This window comes from Kogia breviceps, chromosome 10 (assembly GCF_026419965.1).
Source record: "Kogia breviceps isolate mKogBre1 chromosome 10, mKogBre1 haplotype 1, whole genome shotgun sequence".
Lineage (NCBI taxonomy): Eukaryota > Metazoa > Chordata > Mammalia > Artiodactyla > Physeteridae > Kogia > Kogia breviceps.
This window is the reverse complement of record NC_081319.1, coordinates 14,075,272-14,098,099: the sequence shown is the minus strand read 5'-3', so window position 1 is coordinate 14,098,099 and position 22,828 is coordinate 14,075,272. Positions and strand designations below refer to the sequence as shown.

Sequence of the window (22,828 nt, the reverse complement as noted above, 5' to 3'; positions counted from 1 at the left end):
AAACAAAATATCTAAATGTGAAATTCACTGTTAAGGGATTTTGTCCAAAATCTTCACAGAACTTTAAAAATTGCCTCAGTTTGTAGTCTCCTTGGGAGAACATGACGGCTTGTTTTATTCTTTTTTCTTTGAAATTTTGTTTTGAGTCTAAAATACCACTTTTCCCTAAACATGTTAAGCGTATGCATGTATATGTATGAATATTTCCTGAAGAATTTCTGGCCAGGCATTTTTTGTCATATGTTTTTACTGAAAAACATATATATATATATATATATGTTTTAATTGACTAGGTGCAGAAAAATAATCAATCTAAAAAAATTACAAGTGATGTTTCTGTCAGGAACACAAAAGCCGTCAAAGAGAGGAGAAAATTCATTTTAACTAGTTATTTGCCATGTAATATATTTGCATTATCAACATTTCCATTTTGCGAAAGTGCCTCTACTAGAGAAACACACAACACAAGGAGGAGGGAAAAAGCTTAAAATTTCTTTCCAAGTTTAAGCAATCCAGAAATCTGGGAAAAACAACAACAAAAACTCCTTTCCTTAGCATTAACTAGAGCAACAAGGAAAGCCATGGAATTTCAAGTGGTGAAAATTTTGACCACAGCAATGCTCACTACCATGTTTGAATTTGCCCACTTCCTGAACAGGAATTTAAAAAAACCCTTAAAACCAAAAAAACACTGTGTAAACTAACAAGGCAGTTGCATATATTCGTAGGAGTTGGGTGTTTGCTTACTACAGTAGTTTTTCTTTCTTTTTTTTTTTTTCTGCGGTACGCGGGCCTCTCACTGCTGTGGCCCCTCCCGTCGCGGAGCACAGGCTCCGCACGCGCAGGCTCAGCGGCCATGGCTCACGGGCCCAGCTGCTCCGCGGCACGTGGGATCTTCCCGGACCGGGGCACGAACCTGTTTTCTCTGCATCGGCAGGCGGACTGCCAACCACTGCGCCACCAGGGAAGCCTCTACAGTAGTTTAAAAATAGTTTTCCAGTTAACGTCTTTTCCCCACAATGGAGATGTCAGAGCAGATTTACAGGATCGTGTAAATGGTCAGAAGTTGTTTATGTAGCTCTGAATTGCTGAGCGACGCTCAGGAAGACCAGGGTTCAACAAACGCTGGGGCTTTTTCCCTGGGAGAGGAACCTAGCCTCTCTTGGGATTTCTGGACATGCATTCCAGATGAGTTCGAGTCGGCTGGCTTTCCTCTGCCTGTCAGACTCACTTTTCACAGCGTTGTTGAGGGGCTGGGCATCGCCGCCTATCTCTACAGTTACCCTGAGGTTTGGAGTTGGGGTGAAAAGAGCCATTTCTGCGAGAAAGCAGTAGATGCATACTATAGAATGACCACGGTAATGTCACTGTCCAAAGCACGTTTCTGAATAACAAAGCTTTCAACGTGCCCGCACACACCGCAAATGGATCCTCGGACCTATTTCATGGCAACCGTTTCCTCTTACACACACACACACACACACACACACACACACACACACACACTCCGGAAGCCCCCTCGTACGGGTGAGACTCCAGGCCGGTAACGCTGCCTGACTGGCCAATGTCCTCCCCCTAAGGACAGGTAGGTAAAACCTTTCAAAAGACCCCTCTTCCGGCTTCTCAAGTTTAGGTCGCCCCCGCCCCCCTGCCGCTCCCCGCCAGTCCTCCTGAACTCGGCAACTCTCAGCCCCAAAGCAGAAGTGCTTCCCTGGCCAGGGCGCCTTAATGAGGCCCCGCGTCTCCCGGAGGCCAGAGGTTTGGGTACAGAACCAGGTCGCGCATCCTTGCGCCCCGCCCCCCATACTCGGGTGGCAAAGGAAGGCGGCATCGCTTCGGTTTGTTCCCCATCACTAAGCTGCGCATCCTCTACACGCCTGCTCAGTAACCGGCTTGATGGTCTTCGGGTTCCTGGGATTCAGGCGAGCTGCCCTTTCACAGCTCTGCTTGCGGGGACCAGGGCTCTTCTCCCGCCGGCAGGGCTGCGCAGGTGCAGGCCCCCAGGCGCGCGCCTCCGCCGGCCGCGCACTGAGCATGCTCAGCTCGACTGCGCGCCGGCTCCCGCCCTCCCCGCGCCTCTGGTCTCCCTCACGCGTCTCACCCTCGTCGACGCTGAGGCGCCGGCAGCCTGAACTCCGTCGCGCCGGGTTTTTTGAGCAGCCGCGAGCGTGAGGAGGGAGGGGAGCGCGGCACCAGACATAGCACCGGCTTCAACACCAGGATTGGTCGCAAGTAGGAAGCTTTCGCCACTACACTGGGACCGTCGGACTGTGCCGGCGCCGCACCCGAAGCGGTAGCGGGCTCCGCGCTCAGGTGCTCAGGTAAGTGAGGCGCGAGCTGCCGGGGTCCGCTCCAGCCCGAGTGCGCGCTGCCCCGGGCACCCCGGCTCTCGGATTCGGAGAAAGAGCATGGTTCTCGGAGGCTGCCAGGTGCAGAAGGTCTCTTCAGGGCTCCCCCTCCTGCCGGGCTGGAGAGGGGCTGTGGGCCGAACCGCCTTGAGCCTGGTTATCCTGCGGGGTCGGGGCAGCCGGCGCCGTGCTCCCTGAGCCCGGAGGAGGCAGGGCACTGAGGACGCCGCCGTCACCTCACGGCAACCCTTCTTCTTTTAGTCAGAAAATAAGTTTGTTGCGCTGTGAGGCAGCCGCAAAACAAGGAGCCCAGAGCCCGTAATGCTTCGGGAACGCTTAAAATCAGCTCCTCCGGCGGGTTCAGGCTGTAGCCCCCTCTCCTTGCGCCTTCGGCCCCGGACCACGGTTCTTGGCCAGAGAGTTTCCCTCTGATGGTGTTACCCCGGGCTCCGAGGGCCCAGCTGCAGCCCACGGTAGAGGAAGGCGAACTTGGGCTGAGGTTTGAAGGGACTAAAAGATCAGGATCCCGTAGCCGTGGTGGAAGAAGCCGTGTTAGAACAGACACTGATTTTCGGGGACGCGTACTGTGTGCCAGGCCTAGTGCTAAGCGCTGGGGGTGCAGCGGCGAACCACATCCACCAGGTCCCCGCTCCTGTGGCACGTACCTGGTGTACCCAACGCGCTGCCGACGGAGCTTGTGGGGAGTAGCGTTAATTTTTCAGCAACTTCGGGGGGATTTTCAGTTTATTTTGAAAGGCCAAGGCAACCGCCTCGTCTCCCCTCCGGACCCAGACATTAGCGAGATCTGCGCCGGGCACCCCGCAGACACCAACCGGCTCGTTCTCCCTCTGGAAAGGAGGGCTCAAAACCTGCGTGCATTTCTTCTCATTGTGCTTCGCGTATTTATATATTTTTTGTTTATGAAAGGTGTGGAGGTGAGGGTAGGAGGACGTGGGCTCCTGAATCTCTCAGAACCACTCAGAGCGTCTGATGCATGGGAACATTCTGCAGCACAGCGGAGCTCCTGCAAGGAGGCGGCTTCGCGCAACGCGAAGATTGGGAGGTTGGGTCGTTGGCTGGGGTTTACAGATTTGGAGCGAAGAGGCTTGCGGAGGTGGTCGTAGGGCCAATCAGTGTGACAGATCACCTTGGGTGGGTGGTCTGGGTGGAGGTGGGGTTGGGTCTTGGGGTGTGCTGGAGGGTTCTTTGCAGGGAGGAGCTCCTGGGAGGAATGCTCGGCTCGTGGAACTTTTTGTAGTTTTCCTACAGGAATCAACATAGGGGCGGGGACATATTTGTCAGTCTTAATTGCTGGGGAAGCTCCTGCAGTTTACTGTGAAGGGAACTGGGTGTTTCAAGGAATAATTCCACATAGCTGATTTGTTTGGACACTTACAATAGTAATTTGGAGTGTGCTTTTATTTTTGTATTTTGAAGTTTATGGTTTATGTCTTTTAGGGAGAGGGCCAAGAGCATGAAGACTGTAGATTTCCATCCAGGCAGGTCCACGCAGTAGCACCGCCAGTCAGACTGACTGATTAGCAAGTTTGTTTTCTCTGTGTCTGTCCAAGTGGGTGAAAAAGAACGTTGTGTCATGGAGGCAGGCACGTTGAGGTAGTTTTCCCAGCATTGATGAGAAAACTCACATTTCACCCATAACTTTATTCTTTCTATCTTCATGTTGATTTCACTCAAGACTTGTGTGAATCGACACAAGGGGTGGTGAGAGTATAAGATTGATAAGGATCAAAAACAAGTTCCATGAATGTTGTTTTTTGCCACTTTATAAATTGCCATTGATTTTGTTTGTTTGTTTAAACTGACTTCCACTGCTCTGGATTGATGAGGAGGGATCATGATGGTAAGCTCCATGATTATTTTTCAGTCTGGAACCTGCAAGTTTGCTGGCTAGCATGAAAAACTGACCTTTTAAAATTAGGGGCTAAGACTATAGGAGACGCGACCTGCTGTTGAAGGGTGCAGGTCAGAGCCACTTGGAAATTACAATGGAGGCAAGTTTCCTTATTCGCAGCCTTTATACAAACACTTTTCATTTCCTTTAACCTGGGCGACTTTGTCTCCTGCAGTCAGTTTGCTGTCTCTTTCCCTAGTCATTTCATATTGGTAGGTCATTAAGGGTGAATAGAGAACAAGCCTTTCAAATAAAGTTGGCTTTTTTTGTTTTTAAATCATCCACTTATTTTACCTAGTGCTCGCTCCTTTTTATTCAGAAGTAGGTCTTCGAATTTTTTTCCCTTTAAGGACTAAATCTTTTAACTAGAATTTTTTTTCTGAAAGATACACAGGACATCTGTTACTTCAAGTTAGGTCTTAAAAAAATAAAGGTAACCTGGACAATTAGACTTCTCAACAGAAAACTCCCCTTTATAATTCTGACTCTTTTCCCAAGTTTGTATGATCATGGTTTTAACCTGCTTGATTCTTCTTTGTTTTATTTGAAGACATAGACATAATATACATTAGTTTCAGTGTTTCTTTTTATATAAAGAACAATCTTTTATGAAAACATGCTTTTATATGATTTTAATTGAATTAATCTATTTCACAGAGTAAGCTAGGAGATGTCTGTATACACAGATGTGGGGAGTTTTGTTGTTTTCATTTCCCATAACACAGTGTTTTAAGTCTGGTGAAGGAAACCAGATTTGTTAACTTAGACTTATTGGTCTTCATATTTTTTAAATTATGTACTATCAGAAGAAAATTTGACTGTGCAGCACTAAAAGTTATTTATAAATTACTCACATGTACTGTTATGTTGATATACTACTTATAAAACATACCCAGAAAGAAACTAAAGGATAAGTTAAGCAAAAATCATGAAACAGAAGTTTTAATACTCTTTTTCTGTATCCCAGTGGATTGTTTTGCACAGCTCCTAGGGTGTATGCCCAGCTTTGGAGATCACTGATGGGTTGGTGTTTTTTACCTTTCTCTCCTTATCTGTGGCTCTCTCATTTATCATCTCTGATACTGTAGCCAGTTGCAAAATTGCTAGGAATCTGTGTCTCCTGTAACAGATGAGTTAGGAACACTTGTTTCCCTGTCATGGACTCATAGGTGGATGAAATGAGGCATAAGAGATGAATGTGATCTAGGGGTCTTCCTAGATCTCCCAAATTGGATATACAGATTTTAAAAAATGAAGTTTTCATTCAAAGACTAAAATTCCAGTGGTCAGAAAGTGAGGAAACTAAGGAGTAAATGAGTGAGGGAAGGGAGGATACTTTTTGTGTTAACAGTATTTACTGTGTGGAGGGTAGAAAACCCATTTACCTTGGAGCAGATTAACCTGGACCTAAATGTGGCCCTACCACTGACTACATTCATGATATTGGACAAGATAGTTTCATAACTTCTGTGAGCCTCTGTTTCCTTAGCTATAAAATTGGAATGACATCTATTTCAAAGCAGCGTGGTAGGTATTGTATTATACACAGGAGTATAGGCGTAGAGCTTGGGTGTATTAGATTGGGTGGTTAAAAGCTATAACAAATGAATCGAAACAAAGTGTACTGCCTCAGATGCAACAAATGTGTTTCTCATTCATGTAAAGTTCCATAATGCATGGTCCTGGCAGCACTCCTCCAAGGTGTGATTTGAAGATCCAGCCTTCATGCATTCTGTGTCCCTGCCACCTTTAGCAAGTTCACTGTGTTCACCTGCATCAAGCCATTGGAAGGAGAAAGACTGGCAGTATGTTAACTGCCCAGACGTGGAAGCCATACATATCACTTTTGCTTTCATTCCATTGGCCAGAGCTCAGTTATGTATGTGTGTATCTTACTATAAGGGAGTCTGGGAAATGTAGTTTAGCTGTGTTTTCAGGAAGGAGAAAAAAGGCTTGGGGGAATAGCCATCATTGTCTGACATTCTATTATTGTATGTGATATTTCCTCCATGTTCAATAAATGTTACTTTTCTTTTCTCCCCTCCCCGCCACCCCAATCCCCGGTTTTCTTGGCAGAAGAACTGGAACAGTTATAAGAAAAAATGATAGAAACAGCTAATACATGCATAGTCTTTACTATTTTTGAGGTACTTTTCTAAGCACTTTGCCCCCCTAGATAGGAATTATTATTGTGTGTATTGTATAGATGAGGTAAATTAGGCTTAGAGAAATTAAATCATTTGCCCAACATAGCCAGCAAGTTGCAGAGCTGGGATTTGAACCAAGTTGTACTGTTCTAGAATTGCTTTTCCTAGCAGTTTCACTATACTAGTTTTTTGTTCTTGCTGCAACGTTTTTCTTACTGTAGCCATTGGACCACCTTTTCTTTTCATTTATATAAAAAAAGTTGGAGGAGAATTTAAAAATCCTAAAGAAGGTGAAAGATTGCATCTAATCAGAAATATACTGGAGCAGAATTATATTTGATATTGGTACCTGCCAGGGTCAGGCGCAGATAGTTAAAGGAAGACCACCCTCCACACCAACTAAATGCTTTCTCATTTCTGATAAACATATTGCTAGGCTTTGTTCCCTGAATTTTAACCTCTTTTTAAGCTTTCATTTTGGAAATTCTGGGCTACCACTTTTATGCTGCAGTATGTGAAGGTAAACTCCTGTTCATCTCTTAGCCCAAGCAAACATCCTTTCTGGTAAGTTCACAACTAAAGCATTCTCTCCTCACCTTCCCTTTGATCAAAGGCATTGCTGTTCATCAACATCCCCAACTCCCAAGAAGGCTCCTGCTGTTCGCTCAGCTTTGAAAAACTGTTTCAGTATTTCCTGCGTGACTGAAGGGACCCCTAGCTATTATCCTAGTGTCCTCTGAACACAGTGCCCCCTCTTGTTGTTCTCACCCTGTTGTCCCGCTTACATTAGAGAATCTGCCTCATGTCATCTTTCCTATGCATTTGTATTTTACAGAAACACCTAGTACAGTTTTGGTTTCCAGTGGCCACGGTGGAAATGTGAGGCGGTCACAGTGAGAGTGGACTTTTTGCCAGGACACTTCATACTTCCACATTATTAACTCATTTTTTTCTTCTCGTTCAGTATGTATTTGTGGCATCTTCACAATTAATTAATGAGCAGACACACATCTTCCCACCATGTAGGGAGGCAGATGTACTGTAAACTTATCAATCAACTCTCAAAAGCCCATGTTCATTTCCTTCTAACTTTCCCTGAACCTCTTGTCCTCAGAAATTTGTTTTATTTTGCTTTTTTTCCCCCTAAATTTGTCTCCCTTCCAGTATCCCTCACATCCATGCCATTTGTATGTGGGTGCGTTTTCAAGCCCCTTCTTGTGATTTAATGGCGTTAGAGAGATGGAGAGGTTTACTCTCATGTTTTTAGACTCCCAAAGAGCTGAGCCCCACAAGGCCTTGTGAAAAGCTAATTCTAGCTGTTGTAACAGATAAACTAAATTTTCAGTGACTCGAAAAATCTTTATACTTCTTGCCCATGTGCTGTGCTCACAGCACAGGAGTGGCTTTCCATGGAGTCATTCAAGGAATCAGGTTCCTCCTCCTTTTGTGGCTTTGTCTTCTTCTGGATCCCCACAGTCCGTTTTGTGCAGACAAGGTGTACGGCATTTGAGGAGAGAAGTGTCCTGACAGGTTTCAGAGGAGTTTGTTTTAGGCTCAGCCTGGGAACAGTTATCATGGCTCCTGCCCACATTCCACCGGGCAGAACTCAGTCACTTGGCCATTGTTTACATTGCCTCTCTGTCTGGTCTACCCTTGCTGTCTTTTCCCATCATGTCTACTATATTTTGCATGAGGCTCAACTCAAATGTCAGTCTGTTAAGCCTCTTTTGATACTACTGAGGAGTAAAGAAGGGCTCCCTTCTCTGTACATACTCCTATTGTGTTGTTTTTCATGCCGCTTGTATAATACCTATCATGAAAGTGACCACCTCTCCCAGTTATCCCAAGACTGAGAGGTCCGCAGTGTGCTGGACATTCATTGTTTGTTTGTTTTTTCTAGTTCATCTATTTTATTTTTAGAAAGTATTTGTCTTTTCTTTTTTTTTCTTTTTTTGAAACTGAAGTATAGTTGATTTCAATGTCATGCCAATCTTTGTTGTACAACAGAGTGACTCAGTTATATGCATATATACGCACTTTTAAAAAAATATTCTTTCCATTATGGTTTATCACAGGATATTGAATATAGTTCCCTGTGCTGTACCTTAGGATCTTGTGGTTTATCCATTCTAAATGTAATACTTTGCATCTACCAACCCCAAATCCTCAGTCCATCCCTCCCCCTCCCCCTCCCCCTCCCCCTTGGCAACCAGAAGTCTCTTCTTTATGGACATTCATTGTTAAAATCAGGAAAGTCCTGGGCGAATTGGGACAAGTTCATTGCCATACCTATTACATTGTACAGTTACTTCACGTGTCACTCAGTACCATGTGAGTTTCTTGGGACAGTGGATAAGAGCTTGAAATGTGGAGACAGATTTCTTACCAGTCCTGAATCCATTATGTACTAGATGTATTATTGTGCGTGATAGCAAATTACCTACCTTTCTAGGTTTCTGTTTCCTTAGCTGTATGATGGGATAGCATGCATTTTGTAGGCTTGTTCAGATATTTAAAAGACATGGTAAATTAACTCACTGAGTGTATTGATGGACATATCCATAAATTGGGTAGTACCTAAAGGTGCAGGAGTCTGTGAAGACTGTGCGGAGTACTGTGTGCAAAGTACTTAGTACATCCTAGTACTTAGTACTAGTACCTAGCACTTAGAAAAGCCTAGTAAGCTTCTAGTAAACAGTTTTTAATTGACTAATCTTACTTATATTGGAGTATCTCTTGCCTAAAACATGATAGGCACCAAAAGGACAATTAAACTCAATATACGTGTTCATGGAGCATTAATGATATTACAGGAGTTTGGGGTAAGGGGAGCAAACAAGTCAGTGAGGGTAGTTAGGAAATATTTGGCAAAGATCTTCTGATGTTTGATACTTGAAAAGGCAAGAGTTGGCTGCAAGATTAGTTTTTTGTTTTGACAGAGTTTTATTTTTCTTTCTTATTTAAAGCCAGAATCAATAAGTTTCATGGTTTGGAAAGTGAAAATATTTTCCATATTTAGGCAGGGTCAGTTTCAGCTCATAATCCTTAAAATTCCTTTTTTTTTTTTTTTTTTTTTTTTTTACTGTTAATTAAATAAAAATGGTGCATTTCTGGGAAGGGAATTTAGGTCATGAGAAAGTGAGCGTTAGGATGGCAGCAGTCCTGATTCCACAATGAATTTGAGGTTCTAAAAAATGTATCCAGAAGTCTCCTTGTTTTTACTACAGTAAAATAGCTTTTCCACCTTTGGGCTAAACTTTTGTATGTAAAGTACTTTGTACCCTGCACAATTGTACTAATATAACTTTGATAACTCATGTTGCCTATCCCTTTTAGGTTTGTCATGGAAATTTCTAATGAGGACAGGTGTTAATCAGTGTGCTTATGCTGAAATGGGTCCCATTTAGAGGAGAAAAAAATGAAACAAACAAAAAATGACATGACTCAAATCCCCTTTAGGGCTTGATTCTAAGCACACTGCCATCATTTTGAGTTGTACAGATTTATATTGTCATCTGTATTATGATTGCTCTTCAACTAGCAAATATAAATGTGGATATTTTTGTCTTTAGTGACTCATTTGATTAGCTATTAGCTAGCTATTGATTCTAGACTCCATGCATATCAGTGAATTAATTGGGAGTCCAAGCAGTACTTTTACGGTATTTAATGAGGTGAATGACATCCTTAAAAAGAGGATATTTACTTGTCATGTTTCTAATTCTTAGTAAAAATTATAGCAAGAACATGGTTATCTAGAATTCTTGGAATTAAGTAATGGTAAATAGAGGTTTGTCTTTAGTCTAACGATAGTGTTTTTTAAAAAATGGAAATCCATGTAAAACTATATTACTTTCCCCTTTAAACAGGCAGCTAAATATGATTTACTTCTTGACACAGATCACTGTGATGAACATAGTGTAGTAGTTTAGACTAGAACATTCATTGGCCTTTGAATCAGACCCACCTGGATTTGTTTTGTCACCAGCTGTGTGATCTTGAACATGTTCTAAACCCTTATAAGGCATTTAAAAAAATCTGTAAATTGAAGTTGATCATACCTACCTTGCAGAGAGGCTGTGAACATTTAATGATGTGAGTTTAATACTTTTGTACAGTGTACACAATACATTCTAAGCACTAAGCAAATTAGCCCTATACTATACTCTTGGCAGTATAGTATAGGGTACATATAGTACATGGTACATACAGCTGCTTTCTATATTTGTTGAGACAATGAATGTTATACCAGACTGTGCAACAGGATCCCATCAGGTGCTGGTGAAACATAAGTCCCTATGCTGAGTGACCTCTGTCTGCTTTCCTCTGCCTTTCAGGTGGTCATATATGATTCCTTGCTTTGGTGAACTAGCCATTTCTATTTGCTTTTTCTTATCATTTGTGCAGTAGAAAAAAATCAAATATACAAGCCATTCAAACTATATTTAATGGTTTGAATAGTTCTGAATGAGGCTCTGAAGGGCTCTTCCCTCCCCCCCTTTTTGTGAGAGAACAGTACGGATATTTCATATCCATTTTTTTTCTTTTTTTTAAATTTGTATTGAGGAATGTTTGATTTACAATATTGTGCTAGTTTCAGGTGTACAACAAAGTGAATCTGTTATACATATAGATATATCCACTCTTTTCCCATATAGATCATTACAGAGTATTGAGTAAAGTTCCCTGTGCTCTACAGTAGGTTCTTATTAGTTATCTATGTTATATATAGTAGTGTGTATGTGTCATATCCATTTTCACTCTTCTCAGCTTCCCCTTCCCCTATTCCTGACTGGGGTACTGAGAGGTACACAAGAAATAGAAAATAACCGGGCCTCTCTCTGTTGTGGCCTCTCCGGTTGCAGAGCACAGGCTCCGGACGCGCAGGCTCATCGGCCATGGCTCATGGGCCCAGCTGCTCCACGGCATGTGGGATCTTCCCAGACCAGGGCACGAACCCGTGTCCCCTGCATCGCAGGCGGACTCAACCACTGCGCCACCAGGGAGGCCCCAAGGTGTTTCTTAATAAGCTTGTTCTTCTCTGAATAGTTCATATCAGCCAGTACTTTCTGATGTTTGATAAAATCACCAGCTGAAAGTTCCCTTCTTGGTCTAGTCAATGCTTAATGTCTTTTGTACAAATGTGTTTCTGGAGGCTCTGTTATCACAGTAAGGAGCTAAAGCTTAGATTTGTGGGTGCACCTTGCAAACTTGTCATTAACTCTGGTAACCAGGACTCTTGGTATTTATGGGCTGAAACTTAGTTTTTGTCCAGTGTGTCTTATAGTAGTTCTGAGCATGAAAGTCTGTGAGTGTAACTTGGGCCTGGTGTTCATAATTGAGTTGCACCCCAGGCTTGATGATCTTCTAATACTCTTTCATATATAGTCGTGCACCACTAACTCTTGTTGATCTTCTGTTAGAAGCAAGGCATTGCAGGAGGCCTAGTGTCAGATATAAAGACCCATTCCCTGCCTTCAACTTGGAAGTGGAAGAGGAGGCCATGATTATGGGAGTGAATATAAAGTCTCTGGGGTAATTGCTACAAAATATGATCCTCAGAAAAACCTGGCACTTTAGAAGTAAGTAAAGATTCACAGCCCCACTCTAGAGGTACTGAATAAGAGTCCCTGGAGATGAGGGTTAGGATACTGTATTTTGAATATGCTCCCCATGTGATTCTGATGTTCAGTGAGGTTTGGGAAGTAGAGCATGTTCTGCAGAACACTGATTCTTCAAGATATAAATAAGATTCCCTTTAAAAAAATTCTCAGCAGGAACGAGCTTAGGAAATTCTGGATTTTAAATAGGTTTTCTTCCATTAGAATTTCTCAGCATCTTTACGTGCCTTGTGAAAATACGTTTCTGAAATTTACTTGACTAAGGTCTTTCAGGGTGCTGTAAAAGAGTACCATAGACTGGGTGGCTTATAAGGCAACAGAAGTTTGTTTCTTACAGTTTGAAGGCTGGGAAGTCCAAGATCAAAGTGCCAGCATATTCAGTGTCTGGTGAGGCCCACTTTCTGGTTCTTAAATAGCCATCTTCTCACTGTAACCTAACATGAAAGAAGGAGCAAGAGAGCTCTCTGGGGTGTTTTTCATAAAGACACTAATCCCATTTGTAATGGTTCTGCCTTCATAACCTAATTACCTGCCAGAGTCCCAACCTCCAAATACCATCACATTGGGAATTAGGTTTCAATATATGGTTTTTGAAGGGACATACACATTCAGTCTATAGGAACTGAAAAACAACCTCCCTCCCCAGTGCAAAGATGGTCTACAAAACATCTAGGGGGGTGGCTCTCAGCCATGGCAGCGCGTTAGAATCATTTGGTTTAGTTGGTTTGGGGTGAAGCTGGGTTCTCGGTAATATAATTTTTATAAAGCTTTCCAGATGATTTTATTAAATGCAGCAGGGTTGAAGACCATAGATATTGTGGTATAGTCTCTGGAATACATGTTGGGACATTTAGTCCTAGTATGTGTTCCTTATCACCCAGGTTATTTTGTTTCACATCTGTCAGGTAGTTTTTCTCAATTTATATGTCTCATGTCATATTTTTTAGAGTAGGTTTTCAAATGTCTTTTTTTCTGATTATGATAGAAACTTCTTTTTAGGAGTTGGAGTCCTTGGAGACATTCTATGAGAAAAAAATATATATATACATGGGCTTTCTAAGTAAATTTTAATCAGAATGAGTAATGTTAATCATATACTCACAATGTACCAGGCAAGTTGCTAAATGCCTTTATTATATTATCTCATTTAAACCTATAATGATCCTATGAGTTAGGTGCTGTGATGACCACTAGGTCCTAGATGAGATAATAGAGAATCAGTTATCAGTTATTAAATAACTTAGTTCACACAGGTAGGAAATGGCCACACTGATGTCATATCCCCGGTCTGCCTGCCTGTGAGCTAAAGCTTTTAACCAGTATGGATTCATCACTAAAGTAGAGATTTTTATATTTAGTGATCAGTATATGGTTAAAAGACCTATGTGCACATTACTTTCAGAACTACATTTTATTGCAAGGATGGTGCATCTTCATAAACTACAGGGGTTTGGGAATACATACCAAATGTTAAGAACCATTTTAAAATAGGAAGATTTTCAGACAGACATTGGTATATGAATGTAAATAGAATTTTTGCAGTTATAATTGATTGGTAATTTGCATATGTAAATTATATGTTATATTCATTATTCTGAATTTATTTGAATATTCAAAATTCAATGTATATATATATTTTTCTTACAGCTAGCCTTCCAAGTATTGCTAAGATTCTAGAAAATATTGAGTTTGATAGATTTTTGTTACTCTGCCCACAAATTTAAACAAAGGGAAAGAGTGCTTTTGACTACTGGCAGTAAAACTCAGTTAAGGGGATTTATGTATGGGTCCAAATGCATGCTTATTAGTTTCCCAGAACGTGCTGTTTCCTTTTAAAAGTACATGCCTGGGCATCTTGTTATGACAAGTAGAAAAAGTTTCCACTTGCATGTCTTTCATTTTCCCAGAGAAGATAAATTGAGTAATGCGTAAATGCCAATACAGAGTCTTTTTAATGAAGTGTAGTGATTTCATCTTGTGTGTCAACTTGGCTAGGCCACAGTCCAGATATTTGGTCAAACACATCCGGATGATGCTATAAAGGTATTTTTAAAGATGTGATTAACATTTAAATAGGGACACTATGAATAAAGCAGATCAATAATGTGGGCCACATCCAGTCAGTTGAAGGCCTTAAGAAAGACTCACGTCCCCCAAGGAAGAGGGCAATCTACCAGAAGACTGCTTTTGGACTCAAGGTACAACCTCAGCTCTTCCCTGTATCTGTAGCCTGTTCTGCAGATTTTGAACTTGCCAGCTTCCATAATCACATGTGCCAGTTCCTTAAAATAAATCTCTCTCTCTCTTTCTAATACATATATATTTTGTGTGTAAACACACACACACACATTCTCTTGGTCTGTTTCTCTGGAAAACCCTGACTACTACACTAATATTCCTTATTCTCCCTGTTTAAAGAAGGTTCTTCCATTGTTTTTCAAATAATTGACTTGGATGTTCTTGTCCACAGTTGCCGTCATATTTTGCAGAATGATGAGCAGTGGATGGCACCAAATTCTACCCTCTCTAACACTGGTGATGTGTCCCCATGAATTGTGCCATTTCGTAAATGTCAGAGAGAGTAAATGGGGGCACAGAAAGTTCAAAATGGCATTTCTCGCTCCTTGCAAATTTGTGGTATTACAGGTTTTCAGGTATGGCTTTGGTCTTCTAGTCAAAGTAGGGTAATTTAGAAAAAAGTGAATGAAATATCCTACAATTCACTTCAATCATCCATTTTACTTATACATATTGACTGCTACTCTGTGCTAGGGCCAAGTTAAGTCATGTGGGTAGGAAAAAAAAGAAAAACAGACATGCATCCTGCTTCATGGAGCTTAGGATCTGGTAGGGGAGATGGAAAAAAGTGTTAAATAACTAATGCTTATAATAAAAATAATTATAAACTGAAATAGGTGCTCTGAAGGAGAGAATGATGGTGCTAAGCTGGAGAAGAATGTGGGAGGATCTACTGTAGATGGCTGAGTGAAGCAAAGCTTCTTAATGAATATGAATTTTGAGACCCAAAACTTGAGAAGAAGCTAATCATACAAATAACCAGAGAAGAAAGTTTCAGGCAAAGAAAATAGCATGTAAAGGGACAGGAAGCCAGGAAGAGCTTGATTCGTAACTTGACTTCATGTGTAAATGATCAAGTATATCAGGTATACAAACTCAAATGAACAGTTAAGGTAATTATCCATGTTATTTAAAAGAAAAAAATTCTGGTACTGATGAAGGAGTAGGGTCTAGGACCTTGATTGATTGGGACTGGCTATTAATGTTGAATTTCCCTGGTTAATGTCTGAACTTTCAATTTCACTTTGCCTTTATAACAGTTTGTATTTTTAAATTATTTTTCCGAAAGGTTATATGTCTGTGAGTGTGCATTTTAATAGTATAAAAGGGTATCTGGTCAAAACTAAGCTTCCTTTCTGTCACCTTCTATTAGCTCTCTCTCCTAGAGGCAATGCCACTATTATTTGTCTTTCCAGAGATATTTAGTGTATATGAGCATATATATATTGAGATACTTATTCGATAAAAAAAGATATGTGACTGTCTACTATAAAAACAATGGTATGGGCTTCCCTGGTGGCACAGTGGTTGAGAATCTGCCTGCTAATGCAGGGGACACGGGTTTGAGCCCTGTTCTGGGAAGATCCCACATGCCGCGGAGCAACTAGGCCCGTGAGCCACAACTACTGAGCCTGCGCGTTTGGAGCCTGCGCTCCGCAACAAGAGAGGCCAAGATAGTGAGAGGCCCGCACACATGCGATGAAGAGTGGCCCCCGCTTGCTGCAACTAGAGAAAGCCCTTGCACAGAAACGAAGATCCCGCACAGCCAAAAATAAGTAAATAAATAAATTTTTTTTTTTTTAAATGGCATGGAATATCCTTTTTTTACTTAAAGATAAATCTTAGACATCAGTCTATGCATAGCTATCCCTTGCTTGCCAATGACGACTCAGAATATTTATTCCCTTATACTAGACCCCTGGTCACCATCATTTATGCTCTTTACAGGCCTTTGCTACTGTAAACGTTATTTTTGTAAACATATGTGAGTGTATCTGTAGAGCAAATTCCTGAAAGAAGTGTTGGAATTTCTTAGTTAAAAAGTAGTGCATTTTGCATTTTTAATATTTGTTATTTCCAGATTTCCCTCCAAAGAAATGATCACAATTTACATTCTCCAAATAATGTCTTTATCCCTTTTGAAATGATGTAGTTGCCCCTTAGTGATTAGCAGAAGTTCAGTCTATAATTAACGTTAGCGATTTTCACAAAGCCTTACAAACGATCACGTACCCAGGCAGAACAGCTTATATTAGGGCATTCTTGTGCAAGGTCATAGTTGTTGTTTCTATCCTTTCCAGCTATAAGAGCTCATCAAGGCCTCTCAGCTACAAGGTTGCATGTTATATTATGAGGCATTAGGTGCTACAGGTAAGACAGTGTCGTGACTGGGCAGTCAAAATTGGTCTTCGATTTTGTGCAGAGGATAGAAGATGCCAAGAATATATGTTCTTAGCTTAGGGCAGCCTCAGGATTTAGTTACCAAAGTGATAACCTAACTGATCTTTGGAGAACTTGCAATCAGGTATATTAAGTTAACAGTGAATAATAGCTCTCATTTGTTGAGCATTAACAATATGCCCAGAATCTTTGCCTATGTTATTTCTACTCTTTACAACAACCCTCCAAGGTGGGCATTATTATCTGCACTTTACAGTTATGGAAAAATAAGTTCAGAGAGGATGAGTGCCTCTCAACGTCTAATAATTGGCAGAGCAGGAATTTCAGGAAGAAGCCTAATAATTAATAATTGGTAGGGCGGCCATTTCAGTTCTAAAGTCTCTGTTGTCTCCTCCACATGGCACCAATATTTTTGACGTAGAGATACCTACTTCCATAGGATTTTTTTCCCTTTTATTTTGCATAATTTCAGTTGGCCATTAGAATCACTCTGCTATTCTTTGTGCATTGAAAAGGTCCTTGTTATCGACATTCTGGAAATTTTAGACAGTGCCTTGTCTAAAGAATCCCTATCTTTTGTTGATCCAGCTTTTGTACCCCGGCTGCTTAGCATCCCTCTAATATGCCTGCTACAGATAGTCCGCTAGTCCGGAATCCAGCAGTGCTGTGTCCCCTGTGTCCCCAACTTAACGTTTCTGAACTGACATCTCACAAGATTTATTGAGATGCTGTAGTTTTGTCTTGCACTACACTGACTGTAATTAGTTGCTGACATAGGATGATTTATTGTTGGAAATTTCCTTAGAAATTTACTTTGTGTTTTGGGGTTAAGAGATGAGTGTTAGAGTTTCAGATTTACAGCTCTGTCTTGCACCACTTAACATATCAAAACTACATTTGGGATCACCAGGAAGCTTGACATCATAGGGAAGGTCATCCCAACTCTTAAGTAAAACTGAAATGCATAGCAATTAAGAGCAGTGAAGAAACTACATGACCAAATCATTTCTTCTTGATTAGGCTCTGGTTGAATCTTTAAAGATATAAACAGATGAAAAGAATTTAAGATGTGGGCTACTCAAAGCCAGGAATCCAGGTAAACATCTAACGATTCTACAAAGACAAGCCAGAAAACGAAACCCTAGGCCCTCATAGCATGAAGAGCAAGTAAGAGGAATCTGCCTGTGGCAAGGCTGACGCAGAGAATGCAGATCAGGGAAATACCACTTACAAGAGGTTGGCAGTATATCCTGTCTGAGAGTCTGTCAGAAGAAGCCAGGTAAAATTCCCAACAGATTTTGGAGAACTGAAGCAGTAGGGGACAGGGGAAGGAGTTATCCAAAAAGTATGAGCAGGGTAACAGAAAGAAGAGGTCAGCACCAACTTCCATTCTCACTTGTTTTGTCACCCCCATTAACCATGCCACTGAGGTCAACTAGTTATGTTGTTTAACTGGGTCAGTTTTAGGTCATGGTGGCTTTCTTGGTAATAGATTATTTTCTCTTTTTTAAGTCACGCATTTCTTAAAGCTATTGTCTGCATTAAGACTTCTGGGTCCCTCAGTTTTTTGGGTTTTTTTTTTGTGTGTGTTATTTTTATTTTTTTATTTTATTTTAATAAACTGATTTATTTTTGGCTGTGTTAGGTCTCTGTTGCTGCGTGAGGGCTTTTTCTAGTAGCAGTGAGTGGGGGCTACTCTTGGTTGCGGTGTGTGGGCTTCTCATTTCAGTGACTTCTCTTGTTGAGGAGCACAGGCTCTAGGCGTGCAGGCTTCAGTAGTTGTGGCACGTGGGCTTGGGAGTTGTGGCTCGTGGGCTCTAGAGCTCAGGCTCAGTAGTTGTGGCGCACAGGCTTAGTCGCTCTACGGCATGTGGGTTCTTCCTGGACCGGGGCTCGAACCCGTGTCCCCTGCGTTGGCAGGTGGATTCTTAACCACTGTGCCACCAGGGAAGTCCCTGTGTGTGTTAATTTTAAAAGTTCTATTATAGTTAGGATTTCCCTTCTGATGGGTATGTTTGACATCAATTGTGACTCTGTGTTGTTATCAGAAACCCTTCCCATAGTGTATCTTATTATAAGCATCCCCTGACTGTGGAATTGTGGATATAGCCGTTTGAGTGTCTGAATATTAAACATCTGATGCCTTTATGGAGTGTCCACCAATGAACACTTTTTAGGCGCTCACTGATCTCTATCTAGTTAGAGCCCACAGACTCTAATTTGGTAGGGTGGAAAATGAATAATAACATCTCCATTGTGTGTTATGATGTTTTCTTGTTCATATCTCTTATTAGAGTGTGAGATAACTGACTGTTTCTTCCTTGTCTGTGTTCCCAACGCATGTGGTATTTCTGTGTGCCTCACAGTTCCTAGTATTTTTTTTTTTTTTTTTTTTTTTTTTTTTTTGTGCTATGCGGGCCTCTCACTGTTGTGGCCTCTCCCGTTGCGGAGCACAGGCTCCGGACGCGCAGGCTCAGTGGCCATGGCTCACGGGCCCAGCCGCTTCGCGGCATGTGGGATCTTCCCGGACCGGGGCACGAACCCGTGTCCCCTGCATCGGCAGGCGGATTCTCAACCACTGCGCCACCAGGGAAGCCCAGTTCCTAGTATTAAAGTGCTTAGTAAATAAAGGTCTGAGTAAATTTTACTTTTGGTTCCTTTATCTGACACCTTTTCTTATACTTTCTGGGTAATACGAAGTAGAGACCTGTGTTTCTAGTAGATTTATGCCTTATAATTAAGAAATATTGATTTAATACTTTTTTGTCCTGTGGACTTTATTTAATCATTAACTAATAAGATTTACTGAGCACCTTGCAGTTCTATAGCCAGTATACTTGATGGTGTTAGCTCCTAAGCACATAATTGTTTTGAAAGGAATAATAATTTAGATGAATTTGATATACAAAACTAAGTGCTGTGTGTTAAAAAAAATTCAGCCGAGTAAATTTTAAAGATCGTATTGGCTTTATTCAATGATTCATGAATCCCATCTAGCAAATAGAAAGGAGATTCAAGCTATATAAAAAAAGAAAAGACTTTTATAGTCAGCAGTGAGAGGGAACAGGAAGTTATACCAGCAAAAAGTGGATTGGTTGTGGCAAGGTCACTTTCCTTTAGGGGATGGCAGGGGTCTTATCAGGTGGATTAACCACTAGTGCTGACCAGGTGATTCCAGATTGACTTGTTTAAGATTCCATTCCTGGGAGAGGCTGAAACTATAATTAAGTTATGTGTAAAGTCTCTGGTTGGTGACATGGGGCTTAGCACTAGGGACTCCGTATGGGTTCTGTTGTCTTTTTTCTTAAACTTGTGTCTGGAGGTTGAGAAGAGGAGGGGAGATGGTAACTTTAAACATGGTTGGAAACTCATCAAGGAGTCGCTTTCTTCCTTTTACATGTGCATTGTCCTCTGCTGGTTACAAGCAGTGAGAATTTATCTAGGTTTGGTTAAGTAACGAGGGTTTATCAGAAGGTTAAAAGCAAAAATGAAGAAGAGAGGAATATCTTTTCACATGGAAGGTTCTGTTTGGAATACTGGGAAAGCTACACAACAGTGGTACACTTAGACCTCACCAAGACAGGGAAATCTAGGACTAGAAGGTTATGTGAGATCTTTTTTTGATGTTTACCTGATTAGGGGCGTTAGCAGTTTATGGGTCTTTATTTCACTGTGGCACAGTTAATATGATTTACTTACTCTTTCCTTCTCATCTGTGTGGTCTGTGGGTTTTTCTTCCTCGTTCCTATGAATTGCTTACTCTTTTTTTCATGAGAAGAAACTGAATTGGTTAAGTCACCATCTCCCCAGTTTGGGGGCAGTGCCCTTGCTGGGGGCCACTTGGTAGACTGCTGGCTGCTCTGTGGTGATCAGCTGTCCTTTACCAGGTGTCCAGTACAGCCCCAATATGCGTTGATGATGGGGTAGCTTCATGATCTGAGGTAACAAGTACATCAGAGAACTCTGAGAAGTACCTTTCTGTGAATCATCTTTCAGAACCTAGTGGATGCATTTCTTTTTCCTTTCTTTCTTTCTTTTTTTTTTTTAAATTTAGGAGAGAACTCAGTATTTGATCACATTAGGTGGAGTGAGGGAAAGAGTAGTAACATGATTCTAAAATAGTGGGATTTAACTATGAGATGCTCCATAATCCCTTCCATGATTGAAACTAGTCTGTTTCTTCTATTTACTTTTTAAATTGATTGCTAGAAATCAAGGACATTCCTAAAATATCAAAGAAATTGCTTAAGAGAGAATTTGAGTCTCTACTTCTTATACTACTGCCAAGAGTTCTCCTCACCCTCACCAATCATAGAAGGATCAGAATCCATATTGGAAATATATGCCAAATTTAGTTCAACTGCTTTGTGCCAAGAACTCTTCCACCTATAAGATGCTAGAGGTTTGGGCTAAATGGAGCCCCATTCATCATTAGTGTAGAACACTGCCAGTGTTTAAAAGGTGCTACAGGGAACTATAAGTCATGTGCTAAATTAAAAGATTGTGAGCTCCACTGGTATAGCCAAAAGCAAGCTCAAAGCTGTGTGGCATCGGGCCAGGAGTAGAAAATAACTTTGACACTGAGTTTTTCTTCCTTTGAATGATACTCTTTCAAGCAGAGCAGGAAAAAGTTGAAGTCTGTGTTGTTCAAAGATGTTTATTTCCACACCCCCATTTCTCATCCACACTGAAGGCTTTTGTAAATTGTGTTTCACTGAAACCCTTAAAAGAAATTGACATGTTACTACATGGGAAGACAAAGATAGAGTCTGTTCAGTAAGGATTATGCAGTCAGGGCTTTATCTGCTTGCAGATAATTTGTGGCTTATTTTTAATCCTCTGGCAGTTTCTTTCCTCACTCTTCCATTTACCTGCTGTTTACAGCCCTGAGCCAGTCACTGTTGAGCACTTGGTGAATTTTACTTTTTATAAATTACTAAAAGAAAACACATGTTTCCAAAATGGACATACTGATACTAGCTAATATTTACTGAACACTTTTTTGGGGGAAGATTCAGTATTTTAAATGTAATGTTCACAGAAGCTTCATGATGGCAAGAACTGTTACTACTGTTTAACTAGTGAGTAGAGTGAGGCTTAGAAAATATTGGCTAACTTGTCAATGTCTCAAAGATAGTGAATGGCAGAGGCAAGGCTCAGGCCCTGGGAAAACAGGCTCATTATTAATCCTGTGCTGACTTCATCCCACTCTGAGGACTGTGATCTACACGACTGCATGTATCTCCCAAACAAGGAGGTATCTGAGGAGATCAGTTTGGTTAATGAGGGCCTCCCAAACCATGAAGAATTTAGGATGTTTAGCTTTTAGTGGTAGAAATTCAGTGCAAGGGGTTTCAGTAGATGTCTTCATATACAGGAAGGGTTTCCAAGTGGAAGATGATCTGTTTTGCATTTGCACAGAGGTAAGAACCAAGACATACTAAAGGAAAATGTAGAGAGGCAACTGAGTGGAACGGCCCCCAAATAAGTAGGCCATCTCAGCATGTAGTGAATCCCTCATCACCAGAAATGTTCAAAAATAGGCTATTTTGGTTTTATAGGAATCTTAGATCAGTGGGTTGATGATGATGTGTTATAGAGAATCATTACCCAAAAATACTCTGGGCAGTGTCAAGAACAAACCCTAATTTTCTGTGGATACATATTTGGGAAAAGCATCTTTTGTCAATTTATAATATATATTAGAACATTAAGGACCCAGGAAAACAAAATAAAGCAAAACTCTTCAAACTGTTTATTTAACCCTGGGTTTCCCAAGATTTTTAAATTTATTTTATTATTATTTTAAAATACCACAAAATTCTTTTCCTGTGGCACCAATCAAGAGCCCATAGAACATTGTTTTCAAATGCTGATATAAGCCTACAGAAAATAGCATTGTATGCAGAGACCTTCCATGGTCCTTGTATGCAGCTCTCTGTAATGAGAAACAAAAGAACTCTTAGCTTCCTTGGTGATTCAGTGAGGAAGCAGTAGTTTTGTGGGATGGATAAGGAAAGTTGTTTTAGATACGATATTTTGCATTCTCTTCTATTCTCAGAAGTAATCAAATGTTGATGGTATTAAACTTGCTTTCACACATAGATAAAGAAGTAGAACATGTTTCCGGACTTTGATTTTAATTTCTTATAATGGGCCTTATGTTCCCTGGGTGTGTTTCTACTTACTTAAAAACAGATGCTCTCTGAAAAATTCATGAAAACTGAAAATATGCTGGAGACTTTGGAGGGAAGCCCTTCGCCCTGTATATTAAAGTCAGATTTTTTTTTTTAACAAATGGTCTTTTGCATCATTTGCTTG

General features: G+C 41.1%; 1 protein-coding gene across 1 annotated transcript in view; it reads left to right on the top strand.

Moving 5' to 3' along the window:
• The first annotated feature begins 2,045 nt into the window (after positions 1-2,045).
• CNTN4 (contactin 4) overlaps positions 2,046-22,828 on the top strand; it is a 958,070-nt gene continuing 937,287 nt past the window's right edge. Inside the window, exon 1 of the mRNA XM_067043593.1 lies at positions 2,046-2,321. The gene's annotated coding sequence lies outside the window, so the exon portion shown is untranslated. The remainder of the gene's footprint in view (positions 2,322-22,828) is intronic.